The sequence below is a fragment of the Narcine bancroftii genome, chromosome 9, assembly GCF_036971445.1.
Source record: "Narcine bancroftii isolate sNarBan1 chromosome 9, sNarBan1.hap1, whole genome shotgun sequence".
NCBI classification, from domain to species: domain Eukaryota; kingdom Metazoa; phylum Chordata; class Chondrichthyes; order Torpediniformes; family Narcinidae; genus Narcine; species Narcine bancroftii.
The window spans coordinates 121188632-121203383 of record NC_091477.1 but is presented as its reverse complement, the minus strand read 5'-3'; positions in this window follow the sequence as shown (position 1 = coordinate 121203383).

Sequence of the window (14752 nt, the reverse complement as noted above, 5' to 3'; positions counted from 1 at the left end):
TATTAATTGGGAGATGAATTTTGACACTGAACAGATAGGGATTTTTGCTTTTTACTGAGTTGATACCTTGGCCTGTCTTATGCCCAATAAATATTAATACCTCATCCAGAGCGGCATGGTCAGCGCAACGCTGTTACCGCACCAGCGATCGGGACTGGGGTTCGAATCCTGCACTGTCTGTAAGGAGTTTGTACGTTCTCCCTGTGTCTCCATGGGTTTTCCCCGGGAGCTCTGGTTTCCTCCCATCTTTCAAAACAAACTAAAGGGGGGTTTAGGTCATTTGTTAATTGGGCAGCACAGACTCGTGGGCTGAAAGGGCCTGTTACTGTGCTGTATGTCAAAATCTAAATTTTAGATTTAGTCCAAGTGCTGTACTGGACTGCAAACACCCGATGTCTGGAAAATGGAGACACAGGAGACTGAAAATGCTGGAGTCAGGAGGAACTCAGCAGGTCCGGCAGCATCTGTGGAGGCAGAGGAGAAGCGGTCAATATTGTGGGTTGAACGAAAGGATTATGAGAGCAGGAAAAGGAGGGAAATGTCCGTGCACGAGTTAATAAGCGAAAAGAGACATTCGTTCAGGCTGGAGGGGCTTGAATTTACTTGTTGACAATTCAATATTTTTCAAATAAGTTGTTCGTTGCTTTGGTTAAATGTTTTTATGGTGAATGGCTGCATGGTTAGTGGAATGGTTAGCACAATGCTGTTACAGCGTTAAGTTCGAATCCCACGCTGTCTGTAAGGGGTTTGTACATTCTCCCCGTGGCTGCGTGAGTCTATCCTGCGGGCTCCGGTTTCCTCCCACTGTTCAAAATGTACTGGGGTTGTAGGTCATTTGGGTATAATTGGGCGGCACAGGCTCGTGGGCCAAAAGGGCCTGTTACCGTGCCATATGTCTAAATTTCAAATAAATGAACGTTTATTGTCATATGCATCAGTACAGTGGACAGATGCACTGAAATTCTTACTTGTTGCAGCCACATAATGTAAGTATAAATTAAATTCCCACATGAAAGGACATGGAATAGAGAACAGGGTACAGACCCTTCAGCCCTCCTGACCTATAGAAACCAAGTCCACAACAATCTAATCCTTCCCTCTATCACACCCATAACCCTCGATTTTTCTTATATTTCTTTGCGGTGATAAAGGATGTGAGGTAACTTCATAGAGGTGTATTAGATTACAAAGGGCCTAGATAGGGTGGACAGCCAGCACTTTTTTCCCAGGGCAGCAATGGCCAATACTGGAGGACATCAGTTTAAGGTGAGAGTAGGAAAGTTTAGGGGAGACATCAGAAGTAAGTTTTTTTTTACATAGAGAGTGGTGGGCACCTAGAATGCATTGCTGGGGGTGGAGGTGGGGTTGGTATAATAAGGACATTCGAAAGACTCTTAGTCAGGTACATGAAAAATGTATGTAAAATAGAGGGTTATGGGTGTTCGGTGGGGAAGGATTAGATTGTCGTCACATGGGTTTATATAGGTTGGCACAACATTGTGAGCCAAAGGACCTATATTATGTTCTATAACAAGATAGATAATATTCACAATTGCAGTTAGTGCAAACAAAATGATGTTACAATCGTGCAGGCAGATCCCTGCAGGTCCCAGAGTATGGTTGGGATAAACTGCTAGCTAATCAACTATGGGTCGTAATGTCTCTCGTACCTTTTCCCTACTTTTAAAATACTAACACGACATCCATTAGGACTGACAGATTAACCTCAATGAGTACGATTACTTTTCATGAGTTGCCTTTTCCTGTTTTAAATCCACTTACCTCTTTACTGTTCCAACTCCCTGACATACACCAAAGTGAAACAATGATTTAATATTTCTGCCGTCTCCCTATTATTATCTGTGCTATTATCTGTCGATCTCCTGAAGCCAATATTCCTGCTCCAATCTTTGTTGACTATTTTCTTTCATGCTATTGGATCTCCTTGGAATTTTTGTTGACAGCTCCCTGATCCCGCTGTACTCTCTCTTATTGTGCAGTCTTGTGCTGCGTGTTCACTTCATACTTGCCTCTTGACTCACAGGGAATTGTATCCTTTTGTTGTCACTTATCCTGAGTCTCATGAGCATTCAACTTTTACTTTCCTCCCCTGCACTCAGTGCATCACCTTTTTAAACGTTAACTGTTGTTCGACATCATTGCCCGCCAATATTGCGGCAGTTTATCTTCCTCTGGTTTCCTCCCAGTTCTGGGAAGTATCACTGAATCCTTTTTGGGAGAAGGGAAGGCTAACAGGGTTAGAAGTAAGACTGGTCTATGCTTGCCTCCTAGACCCTGCATATTTAAAATGGTCAACCTTGTGTTTCAACACTCGGTGAATCAGGCAGGATCGATGGAAGGTGATGGATAGTCATCCTTCCATGGATGCTGCCTGACCTGCTGAGTTTCTCCAGCATTCGGTGCGTTGGTCCAGTTTTCCGGCACATTCAGAGGGTCTTGCTCATCTAATGTTTCGATACCCTCACTTCTCCAGGTCATGTAGATTCCTCCTGCTCCTCAACCCTCTTGAATCACCTGGTCCGTTAACCACCCTCCAGAGCACTTGCTCAGGACCTATCACCTCTCCTCCCTTCACATCTCCTTTTTCTCCAGTATTGCAGCACCAGAGTCCCTGGTTCGAATCCAGCACTCTCTGTAAGGAATTTGTACATTCTCCCTGTTTCTGAGTGGGTTTCCCCGGGCACTCTGGTTGCCTCTCACTCTTCAGGGGTTGTAGGTTAATTGGGCTATTGGGTGCCGTGGAAGGGCCTGTTACTGTGCTGTATTTCTAAATTAAAATTAAATCAATACCCAGTTCCCCAACACCCCTCTTAATACCTCATCATGTCATTGTGTGACACAACATGGAAACAGGCCCTTCAGCCCAATTTTTCCCTGCTGACCAGGTTGTCTACCTGAACGTGTTGTTATTCTTCCTTCCTCTATATCCCTATATCCCTCTACACTAGCCATATTCAATGGGGATTCTGGCAGTCACAGCACATTTAAATAAAAACCTTGTTTTCTTTTCACCTCACCTAAAATAAGTATGTTTTAAGATATTTATGAGGTTGGTAAGAGAGAAGCACAGAAGAAACTAAAACTTGACGGCTGCACAGGGAAGGGGGCCCATAAACTTTGAGCAGAGTCCTCGGGGTGGGTGGGGAATCATAGCTGCTCTAAACCTTTCCACTCCATGTACCTGTCTAAGTGTCTTTTAATCTGTAATTTTACCCTCCTCCACTACTTCGTCTCTAGCCGGACCCACATACATCCTCTGCATGGAGAAGTTCCCTGTCGTTCCTTTCCATCTTTCTCTCTCACCTAAAATTGATGCCCTCTAGTTTTAGGCTCCACTGCCATGGGGGAAGGTCAGTGACAGTTCCATCTGATCTAAGACTGCCCACAATTTTACAAGTCTCTTTCAGGCTTTCCCCTCCCAGCCTCTGGCCCTCCCGGGAGTAAAGTCCCAGCCTATCCAATCTCTCCTTACAACTCTAGCCCTCCAGTTCTCTTGACTCAGAAGCCTTTTATTTTTAAATCAGAATCAGGTTTATTGTCCTGTAATTTGTTCCTCTGTGGCAGCAGGTACGGAGCAAAGCAAGGTGCAAAATTGCTATAAAATTACAATTCCGGAAATACAAGATGTTAAAAAAAACAAATTGTGCGAAAAGGAGAGAGAGTGGGGCCATGTCTGAGGTTCATTGTCCGTTCAGGAATCTGATGGTGGAGGGGAAGAAGCTGCTTTTGTGACGTTGGGAGTTCCCCTTCAGGCTCCTGCACCTCCTTCCTGTGAGAAGTGGGCATGGCCTGGGTGGTGAGAGTCCTTGATGATAGAGGCTGCTTTGTTGAGGCACCACCTCTTACAAATGGCTTCAATGGAGGGAAGACTAATGCACATGATGGTGCTGGCTGAAGCCTATTTGCTACCAATTTCCATGGGACATTTATCTCTATGTCTGCAAGGTGCATCTGTTGAGAAAAACAGATGCTTTCCATAATCTTCATTTTATATTGGAAAAGGGTCCCATCCTGAAACATTGACTGGCCATTTCTACCCCCGGATGCTGCCTGATTCACTGGGCAAACCCTCCAGTTTGCTTGCTCAAGATTCCAGCCTCCGCAGTCCTTGTGGTACTTTTCACCATCTTCCAGCTCAGGTCACCTTGACGCTTCTTTCTTTCAAAGCAAACAGAATCAGCTCATCTTTGATAACCTAAAATCTGTGCATTCCTTACTGTAAATAATGTTATCATTATTGGATTTGGGTTTAATTAATAGACGAATCTCTGGGGCTGCTTCACTCAAAGCATCATGCAAGGTCAGGCTTATTTCCACAGGATAATTTCCACAGGACAACCTGCTGTGAATTGATTGATGTCTCAATGACAGCAGTTCCTGAACATCAAAGACACAACTCATTGCTTCAGTGAGCCAAAGGGAGCAATAATGAACTTGTTATATGAGAGAATCAAGCTTTTCCTGTCACTGTTTCAATAAGCAATGTAATGACAAGTCTAACACCACATAATCTAGGGATCCAATAGTGGGAGTCTCATTAAATTAGATAAAATGCAGCCTAGTAAAGGTGAGAGGTATTTTTGCAGAATCAGAGAATGTGCAGGAGAAGGTCATTCAGCCATTTGAGCCTGTCCACCATTCAATGTGACCATGGCTGAACATGTCACCGCAGTACTTGGTTCCTGCTTTCTCTCCACAGCCCCCAGATCTGCTTAGCCATAAGGACCACATCCAGCTCCCTTCAGAATATAATCAGTGAAGGCGACCCAAGCTGGAAGATGGGGAAAAGCATCACAAGGACTGCAGAGGCTGGAATCTTGAGCAAGCAAACTGGAGGGAGGGGCTCAGTGGGTCGGGGAGCATCCAAGGATAGAAATGGCCAGTCAGTGTTTCGGGACAGAACCCCTTTTTCAAAATAAAATGCAGATTATGAAAAGAATCTGACTATCACAACAGAAGCATCTTGCAGTCGTGTAGATAAATGACCCATGGAAATTTGTAGAGAATAGGCTGAGTGTTTGTAAACTCGGCCAATGCCATCATGGACCCGATCTTCTTTCCATTAAGGACATCTCTAAGAACTGGTGGCTCAAGAAAGGAGCCTCTATCCTCAAGGACCCTCACCACCCAGGCTTTCTCATGGGTACCATCAGAAGGATGTACATGAGCTGAAGACAAATACCCAATGTTACAAAAACAGCTTCTTTCCCTTCAATGAACTGGCCTCTGCAATGTTCCAGGTTTGGGAGTTCCACAAGTTTACAATTCTCTGAGTGAAAAGGGTTCTCCTCATCTCGGTCCTCAATGACTTACCCCTTTCACTCTGAGGTGAGCGTAACTTCCTCGCTTCTTGAACTCGCAAATCCCCTGAATTTTGTATTAGGTCCTTCCCCAATTATCTCACTCACTCTAAAGACTGATACCTTTGGGAGACAATCTGAGACCAGAAGGCACAGCCTCAGAATAAAAAAACATCAGTTTGGAACAGAGATGAGGAGAATTGTTTTCAGCCAGAGGGTGGTAAAGCTGTGGAATTCGCTGTGGAAGCCACGTTATTGGGTAGATTTAAAACAAAGGTTGATAGGTTCTTGATTAGCAAGGTTTAGTCAGTTAATTGCCTGCCATCTCTCTCTCTCAGAATTTTTTTTCTCTTCTGCCCTCCCACCCTTATCCACCTCCGACCTCTTGCCAGTTGGCATACGCTCCTCCCCCGAATCCTTCTATTTTCCCGGTTGCATTTTGCTCGTACCTTGATGAAGGGCTCAGCCCCGAAACGTTGGTTACATAATCTTCCCTCCCATGGATGCTGTGTGCTCTGTGGAATTCCTTTTGCGCTCTGATGCATTAATCTACAATTGCAGCATGTCCAGAACTTCCATATTTAACTAACTGTTAAGATTCGTGAGCTTTCATCAGATTACTATTCACAAACATGAAATGGATCCTGTTACATTTCCGAAAGCTCACAAATTTATATCTTGAAAAGCCAGCTCCTGTTGACATCTCATACAAATTGGAAAAGCCTGGTTTTAATCAGTTACTTTATCACACACGATAGAAACAGACACTTCACACCTCTGAGAATCGCCAAGCATTCATTCACTCTAATCTTATACTAATCCCATTTAATTCCCCTCACATTCCCATCATCTCCTCCATCACTCAACCTAACAAATGTAGAGGGAAGCACAAAAGCTGCAGAATTTGGAGCTTAACATTTTAAACGCAGACATAGAATGCAGAAACAGGCCCTTCTGGCCTACAAGCTCGTGCTGCCTAGTTAACCGCACGTTTTGAAGGGTGGAAGGAATCTGGAGCACCCGGAGGAAATACAAACCCCTTACAGACGGTGCCAGATTGGAGCCCTCGTCCCTGTGATGGCATTGTGCTAACCGTGCCATCTTGAGGAACTTTGCAGATCAGGTAACATCAGGTCAGTCAAATATTTGGGTCAAAACATACAATTATTACACCAGCGTCCAGAGGAACCCTTGCATCACTCGTGTGTAGAAAGCTGCAGACCAAATGATGGGATATGAGATTCACTGGGGACGTGTACTCACTGGTCAGTCTGGATGAGTTGGGCTGAATGGCCTGATTCCATGTTGTACGATTCCACGACTGTGTGACTACAGATAACATGTGGCAGGCAATTACCTACCAAACAGCAGGTTTTTGGGATACAGGGAGAATTTGGAGCACCCAGGTCCCCACTGGGTGACTCGACACGGACAGCACTGCGGGTCAGGATAGAAACCGAGGAGCTGGTGATGAGAGGCAACGGTCACTCATTGGGGTGCTGTGAGGTTCTATCCTTCCATTATAGCTGTTCACTGTTACAACAGAGCACGCCTGATTGGTCTCCTCCATTAATTCATTATAAACCAGGGATGGTTTCAAACTGCTACCTGTGTCCTACCACTGGTCCCTGCTACCTGTCCGTGACCCACCACTGGTGTCTGTGTCCAACCACTAGTCCTCGTGACCCACCACTGGTCCCCATGATCCACTACTGATCCCCGTGTCCCACCACTGATCCCTGTGTCCTACCATTGGTCCCTGTTACCTGTCCTTCCACTGGTCCCTGTGACCCACCATTAGTCCCTGTGACCCACCACTGCACCCCATGACCACCACTGGTCTCCGCGTCCCATCACTAGTCCCCATGGCCCATCACTAGTCCCCATGAACCATGATTGGTCCCGTCTGTGTCCCACCACTGGCTCCCACTTTAACGAAGCTCTAAAAGCAAATATCTGCAGATGCGAGAAATTGGAAATAAATGCCCGATTTGCATCTATGGTGCTGAGGTGGAGATAGTCACAGCTTTAAGTTCCAAGGGGTAATATCTGCATTGACCTGTCCTGTCCCATCCATATTGATGCAATGGCCAAGAAACTACACCAATGTCTCTACTTCCTGATGGTTTTGGACACGTCCCCTATGTCACTAACAACTTCTGCAGAGGTACCATTGAAAGGATCCGGTCAGGGTCACTGCGCAGGGTATGAACTGCTTCGCTCAAAACTGGAAGAAATGCTGAAGGTTGTAAACATGGCTCAGACCCTCACACACACACCCCCTCCATCGACTCCATCACACACAAACACCCCCTCCCCTCCATTGACCATCACACACCATCTCCCCTCCGACTCCATCACACACCCCTCCCCTCCATTAACTCTATCACACACACCCCTCCAACTCCATCACACACTCCTCCCCTCCGACTCCATCACACACCCCCTCCTCTCCATTAACTCTATCACACACACCCCTCCAACTCCATCACACACTCCTCCCCTCCGACTCCATCACACACCACCCTCCCCTCCATCAACTCTATCACACACACCCCTCCGACTCCATCACACACTCCTCTCCCCTCCATCGACTCCATCGCTGCCGAGGTTGCTATCCTGTAGGGTCATCTCCTCTACTTCTCCTTAAATGGGGATGTTCTCCCTGTTTCTGGTGCCATGTCCACTACTCCCCCGGTCTCTGCAACCCCACGTGGTAGGCTGCTCGGCTCAGATGCTCCCACCTTGGGCACATATCCCACGGATACAGTTCACTGCTTTTTTGTACAATGGTATTTTCCCTCTGTTCAGGAGCCCTGGGGTATCTGGTGTGTCATTATATAACTGAAGACCATTTTCTCTCTCAGAGCATAGTGAGCCTTTGGAATGCACGTGAACCAAAAATGATTAAGAAGCTTTGTTTTCTGTGCTATTCAGGCAATAATAATGAGTGATCAAATAAATAAATAAAAAAGTCCAGGGAGTAGTGTCATCCTGGCATAGAGAAAGAACAAAAATATTGTGCAAGGCACAGAGAAAATTACAGATGAAAATTGCAGTGCAGGGGAATCATCTTTTGCCAGTCTGAGGCCCATTCAAGAGTCTGATGACAGCAGCGGAGGAAGTGTCCTTGAAATGCTTGTGTCTCCTGCTTGATGGAAGGACCCAGGAAGCCTGTGGATGTTGGGCAGATCCATCCTGAGATTGATGCAGTTCTGGGTATCGAGGGAATGGAGGCAGCCAGCACAGTGGTAGAATGGGTGTAAAGGTACAGGCACAATCTCAGAGAAAAACAGTGCAGCTTGAACTGCCTCTTATCAACACCACATAAACTCTTTCCTTCTTGGTTCTCCGTTTCAGCTTCTGGTGTGTGTTCAGTGATCCCTTCTGGATGTCCTCCACTAGATATTCAGCTCTCCTCCTCGCCCCCCCCCCTCCACAGAAAGATCCACCATGCCGTGACCAGAGTGTCCCCCAGCCCCGTCATTCACCAGATGTGAGCTCAGAATGGAAAGTGACAGTAGAAAGTTCCAAGGATGTTCCCAGGACTTGAGGAGCTGGTTCAGAGGGAAAGGTTAGGCAGGTTAGGACTTTATTCCCTGGAGCATAAAAGAATGAAAGGGAGATTTGATAGAAGTTTACAAAATTATGAAGTAAATACTTTTTCCACTGAGGTTAAGTGAAATACAAATTAGAGGACTTGGGTCAAGGGTGAAAGGAGAAAAGTTTAAGGGGAACATTATGGGTTGCAGGGCGGAACAGTTACCATAGCGGATTACAAATCTTTATATTTTGGGGGATAAAAAATTGGCAAATTGTCAGATTTTAAAGAGTCAGGAAACACAGAGTATAGACAGGGTACCAATAGATGGGAAAATGTTTTATGAAACTCAACAGGAAATCCATCAGGACCTGGTGCCTTGCCAACTTGTAAAGATTTAATAGTCCTTGTTTTGTCTTCTTGTGAAATAGTTTTCTCTAACTGTGGGATAGTGCTTCTAAAGACCAAGAAGGTATAGACAAAAGTCCAAAAAAGTTTCCATAGGAGTGCAGTGAACAGGAAAATTAAATTTATAAAGATTGGAATAGTATTGTTGAAAAGTATAATTAATTTCTACATGATGAGTGGTAACACGACCATCCTCCCTTTGAATCTCCTTAATCAGACATTTAGCAGCTAATCTTTGTATCTGATTAGCTACAAGTTTGCCCGGCTTCTCTTCATGAGTTACTTTTCAAAAGCCATGTTTTGATAGGATAAGTCAAAAGCAAGTCATATTTAGTTTTAAACTCAAGTCGTTTTTCAAATATTTCAGGTTTTGATGTAAGGGTTTACTGTTGATCTCAAAGCTTCTTTGATTAATAAGTACAATCCTTTCAGCAATAGCCTCTTTTTTCATTTTTGCCATATGTGAAATAATTTGTCACCTAATATAAGCTTTAAAAGAACGCCAGACAATTACATTTGACACCTCCAGAGGAGGTTAAAAAATACAATCTGTTCCTTCATGAAAAGTCTGGATCAGAAAGTAAAAGTGAATTAAAACACCAATCCCTAAAAGGAATGATTTGTCAGTTTGTGCCTCCTACAGGGAAATTGTTCTTAAAAGTTAATGTTAAAGTTCTCTCTAAAATATTGGTTAGTAGATTGGAAAATATCTTACCTTTTATTATATCTGAGGGTCAGATGGGTTTTATTAAAAATTGTTATTCGCATTTCAAAATTCACCACTTATTGAATATTACATATTCCTTTCTGTTTCTTAGAACATAGAACATTCTTAGATGGTGAAAGAACTTTTGATAGAGTTGAATGGAAAATTTTCTTGCAATAGTAGAAAGGTTTAATTTTGACCCCGCATTTATTTCATGGATTTAATTATTGATACCTATCTCCTGTTGCTTCTCTTCTTATTAATTCTATATTAACTAAACCTTTTAACTTTTATCATGGAACTAGACAGGGATGCCCTCTTAGTCCATTGTTGTTTAATATAGTCATAGAACTTCTGGCTATTGGTCTTAGTGAATCTGAGGATATTTCAGGTATTATTAGAGGATTGGTTCATGGCTGATGACCTTTTGCTTTTTGGACTCTAACTCTTTGATTCCTGCTATACTAACATTATTTCAGAAATTCAATCAGTTTTCTGGATATAAATTAAATTTACAAAAGAGTGAATTATTTATTTTGAACACTCTAGTCCCCTAACACACTGCTTTTACTACTAAGATTGCTAAAACCGAATTTACATATCCTGGTGTAACAGTGATGAAGAGTCATAAACATCTGTTTAAGGAGAATTTTCTTGCCTTATTGAATCATGTGAAGAAATCTTTATCTCAGTGATCTCATCTTTCGATGCCCCTAATTGGATGAATTAATGTTATTAAGATGAATATTTTAACTACATTTTTATATATTTTTCAAACTATTCCAATTTTTTCCTAAATATTTTTTGGTCTCACTGATTCCATCATATCATCATATATTTGGGAAATAAATGTCCTCGTGTAAGTAAAATATCTCACCAAAACGTTAAGAAGAATGGAGCTTGGCTCTACCCAATTTCAGATTTATTAGTGGGCTGTCAATATTCACTATGTTATATTTTGGTTATCTTCTTTTTCTTTGGCTTGGCTTCGCGGACGAAGATTTATGGAGGGGTAATGTCCACGTCAGCTGCAGGCTCATTGGTGACTGACAAGTCCGATGCGGGACAGGCAGGCTCAGTTGCAGCGGTTGCAAGGGAAAATTGGTTGGTTGGGGTTGGGTGTTGGGTTTTTCCTCCTTTGTCTTTTGTCAGTGAGGTGGGCTCTGCGGTCTTCTTCAAAGGAGGTTGCTGCCCGCTGAACTATGAGGCGCCAAGATGCATGGTTGGAGGCGATATCAGCCCACTGAGATTTCTTTAGGCAGTCCTTGTACCTCTTCTTTGGTGCACCTCTGTCACGGTGGCCAGTGGAGAGCTCGCCATATAACACGATCTTGGGAAGGCGATGGTCCTCCATTCTGGAGACATGACCTACCCAGCGCAGTTGGATCTTCAGCAGCGAAGCGGGTGGCCCTGCTTAGGTTGATTTCAACCCCGAAATTCTCTTTTGTTTCAATACTTGGAGCGCCTCTACCTTTACCTATTGGTAAAAAGATTGATAATCTAGTGGTTGAACATGCAATTAGGATTTGGTTTCAGTTCAGAAAACATTTTGGGATCCAAAAGTTTCTACTTTTCAGTCCTATTTTATCTAATTATTTTTTTCAACCTTGGACTCTGCTTTTCAGGAATGGTCCAGATTAGGTAGTAAACATTTTTCTGATTTATTCATTGATAATAATCTTGCTACATTTCAGCAACTTTATTTTGCATTTAATTTACCAAATTCTCGCATTTTTAGATATTTGCAGATTAGGGATTTTCCTCTATTCTCAATCTTCAACATTCTCACGGGTTCCTGTTATGAATTTGATAGAAACAATTTACAATCTTCAACCATCTCAGAAAAGGTTAATGGCGATTGTATATTATGTTCGGCTGAAATCAAGGCAAGCTTCAGCGATAAAATTAAAAAAGGCCTGGCGGTCGGACCTCCACATTTCTATTTCTGATGATTTTTGGAACTCTATTTTTAAGTTGGTTAACTCATCTTCTCCTTGTGCCCGTCATGCGCTGTTACAATTCAAAGTTGTGCCTAGAGCATATATGTCTGAAGTTAAATGAGCTCATATTTACCCTAATATTAGCTCCTTCTGTGACAGATGTAAGAATGAGGACAGATCATTAATTCATATTTTCTTGTCTTGTTCGACCCTTGCCACGTATTCGGAAGAGGTTTTTTTGTACTTTATCAATAATTATTAATGTAAACCCAGCACCAGACCCATTGTGGCCTTGTTTGGGATGGTTGAACAGAGGGTCATGAAATGGTCTTCATTTCTATGTCATGTATTAACCTTTGCCTCTCTTATTGAAGACGAGTTGTTTTGAATTGATGGACGGAAGTGTAGGGGAGACGTTTTTTACACAGAGAGTTGTGGGTGCCTGGAGGCTGGAACATTAGGGGTATTTAAGAGATGTTTAGTCAGGCAGATGGATGAAAGAAAAATAGAGGTTACAAAGTAGGAAGGGTTATATAGTCAGCACAACATCAAGGGCCCAAGGGCCTGAACTGTTCTGTAATGTTCTATGTTTTATTGTGTTACAACGAAAAAATGAGGGAGGTAGAGAAAAGTAAACAGTGTGGGGTCATCATCATTTACCACTGGGAGGTCCATTCAAAAGCCTGATATCGGCAGGAAAGAAAGTGTCTTTGAATCTGGAGGTTTGTTCTCTCAAGCTTATATGTCTTCTGCCTGACAGGCAAAGAAGAATTAGTATTTATTGCCATGAACATGTCATGAAATTCATTGTTTTGCAGTAACATCACAGTGAAAATATTGCTCTAAGTTATATTTAAAAAGAAATAAATTAGTGCAAAACTCAGAGGAAGCGAGGTGGTGTCTGTGGTTCATTGTCCGTTCAGAAATCTGATGGCGGAGAGGAAGAAGCTGTCTCCTGGACCTCCTTCCTGATGGCAGAAGAGTGAAGGTACCTTGTTGCAGGGCTCAAGTCTAAAACATTGGTTATGGACCTTTCTCTTCGCTACATGAAGTGCGCTATTGTGACCTGCCGAGATTCTCCAGCATTGTATTCTTACTTCAACCACGGTGTCTGCAAACTTTTGTGTTTTACTGAAGAGGCCGTGGTAAGGGTCTTTGAGGGTAGAGGCTGCTTTCTTACAACACCTCTTCTTGCTGATGTCCTTGATGGGGTAAAGAAAAGGGTGTCAGGGAGATCCACAGGGGACGGCAGATGCTGGAATCTCAAACTAAACACAATCTGCGGGAGAACTCAGCAGATTAAAGCAGCATCAGGCCGAGAGAACGGTCGACGTTTCGAACTAAATCCCTTTATCAAAACCCTTCTTTTTCTCCCACTGATGCTGCCCGACCTGCTGGTCCTCCCAAAGATTGTGTTAGGTTTCAGGTTCTGCCGTCTCCTGTGTGTGTCTGCAGCAACCTCTTGATTGGCCACGTCCACGGTCCGATGAAGGGTTTTGGCTCGAAACATTGACCCCTCTTTGTCTCCCACGAATGCTGCTCGATCCGTTGGGTTTCTCCAGCAGAGGGTGTTTACAAAGGAGTGTGAACTGGTTTGAAGTAATGATCAAAGTGACAGGTTGTTGGCGAAGCAACTCTGATGTTCTCACATCTCTCAAAATATTGCTTTAACTTTAGTCAATTTCAAGTGCATTCAACATAAGCTGACAAGAGCTCTTCAGCCTCCAGCTTTGACGTGACCCATATTTAAATTACTGAAGTTGTCAAAATTAAAGATGTTCGTCCTGACTGCCTGTTGTGACTGATTACAAAGTGTACAGATGGATTGGCACCGGCTTTGGAAGGAATCTTCGAATTGAATTATTTATTGTCACATGTACCGAGCTTTGTTTTGCATGCTATCCAGGCAAGTCAGCTTGTGCAGCAGGCCACGCAATATTATCGACAAGGTAGGGAGTTAAACAAGAAAGTCTGCAGACGCTGGGGTCAAGTGCAATACACAAACATGCTGTGGAAACTCAGCAGGTCGTGAAGTATCCCGTCCTCCCATCCACTGAAGCCAATCTATGCGAGGTGCTGCTAATATCGTAGTGGCCACAAGACCATAACAAGTATGAGCAGAATTAGGCCATTTGGTCCATCGAGTTTTTCTGGCATTTGAGAAATCAGCCTGAAATGTCGTCTCTCCATTTCCCTCCACAGATGTTTGCCTGGAGTCTGAGTAAACCTTTAACTGCTTCTCTTTCCGCCGACTGTTTCCAGCACACTGGAGTCCTGCTGGTGATCCCTGACAGTGAAACAGAACCATCCAGTTCAGGATGGACCACTCTCCATATCTAGGTCTGAGCAAGATCAATTCATCCTTGTGCTATTTGCTAAGGTTCTACACTATCCACCTACTCATACCCTCCAGCAGGCTTCTACTTTCTCAAGTTTGATTCTGACAATCTCCAGGCAAAGAACATTGTACTGTTCATCCCAGACAACAGGTTTAGTTTTTGTTACTTAACTACAGGAAAGATATCAATAAGATTGAAAGAGTGCAGTGTCAGAGAATGAGGGGATTTGATCAAGGTACACAAAATAGGGTGGCAGAATGGGGCAGCATGGTTGGCATAGTGGTTAGTTCAATGCTGTTGCAGCGCCAGTGATCAGGACTTGGGTTCGAATCCCACGCTGTCTGTAAGGAGTTTGTATGTTCTCCCCGTGTCTGTGTGGGTTTTCCCCAGGGGCTCTGGTTTCCTCCCACCATTCAAAAAGCAGCAGGGTGTAGATTAATTGGGTGTAAATTGGATGGCACGGATACGTGGGCTGAAATAGCCTATTGCCGTGGTTC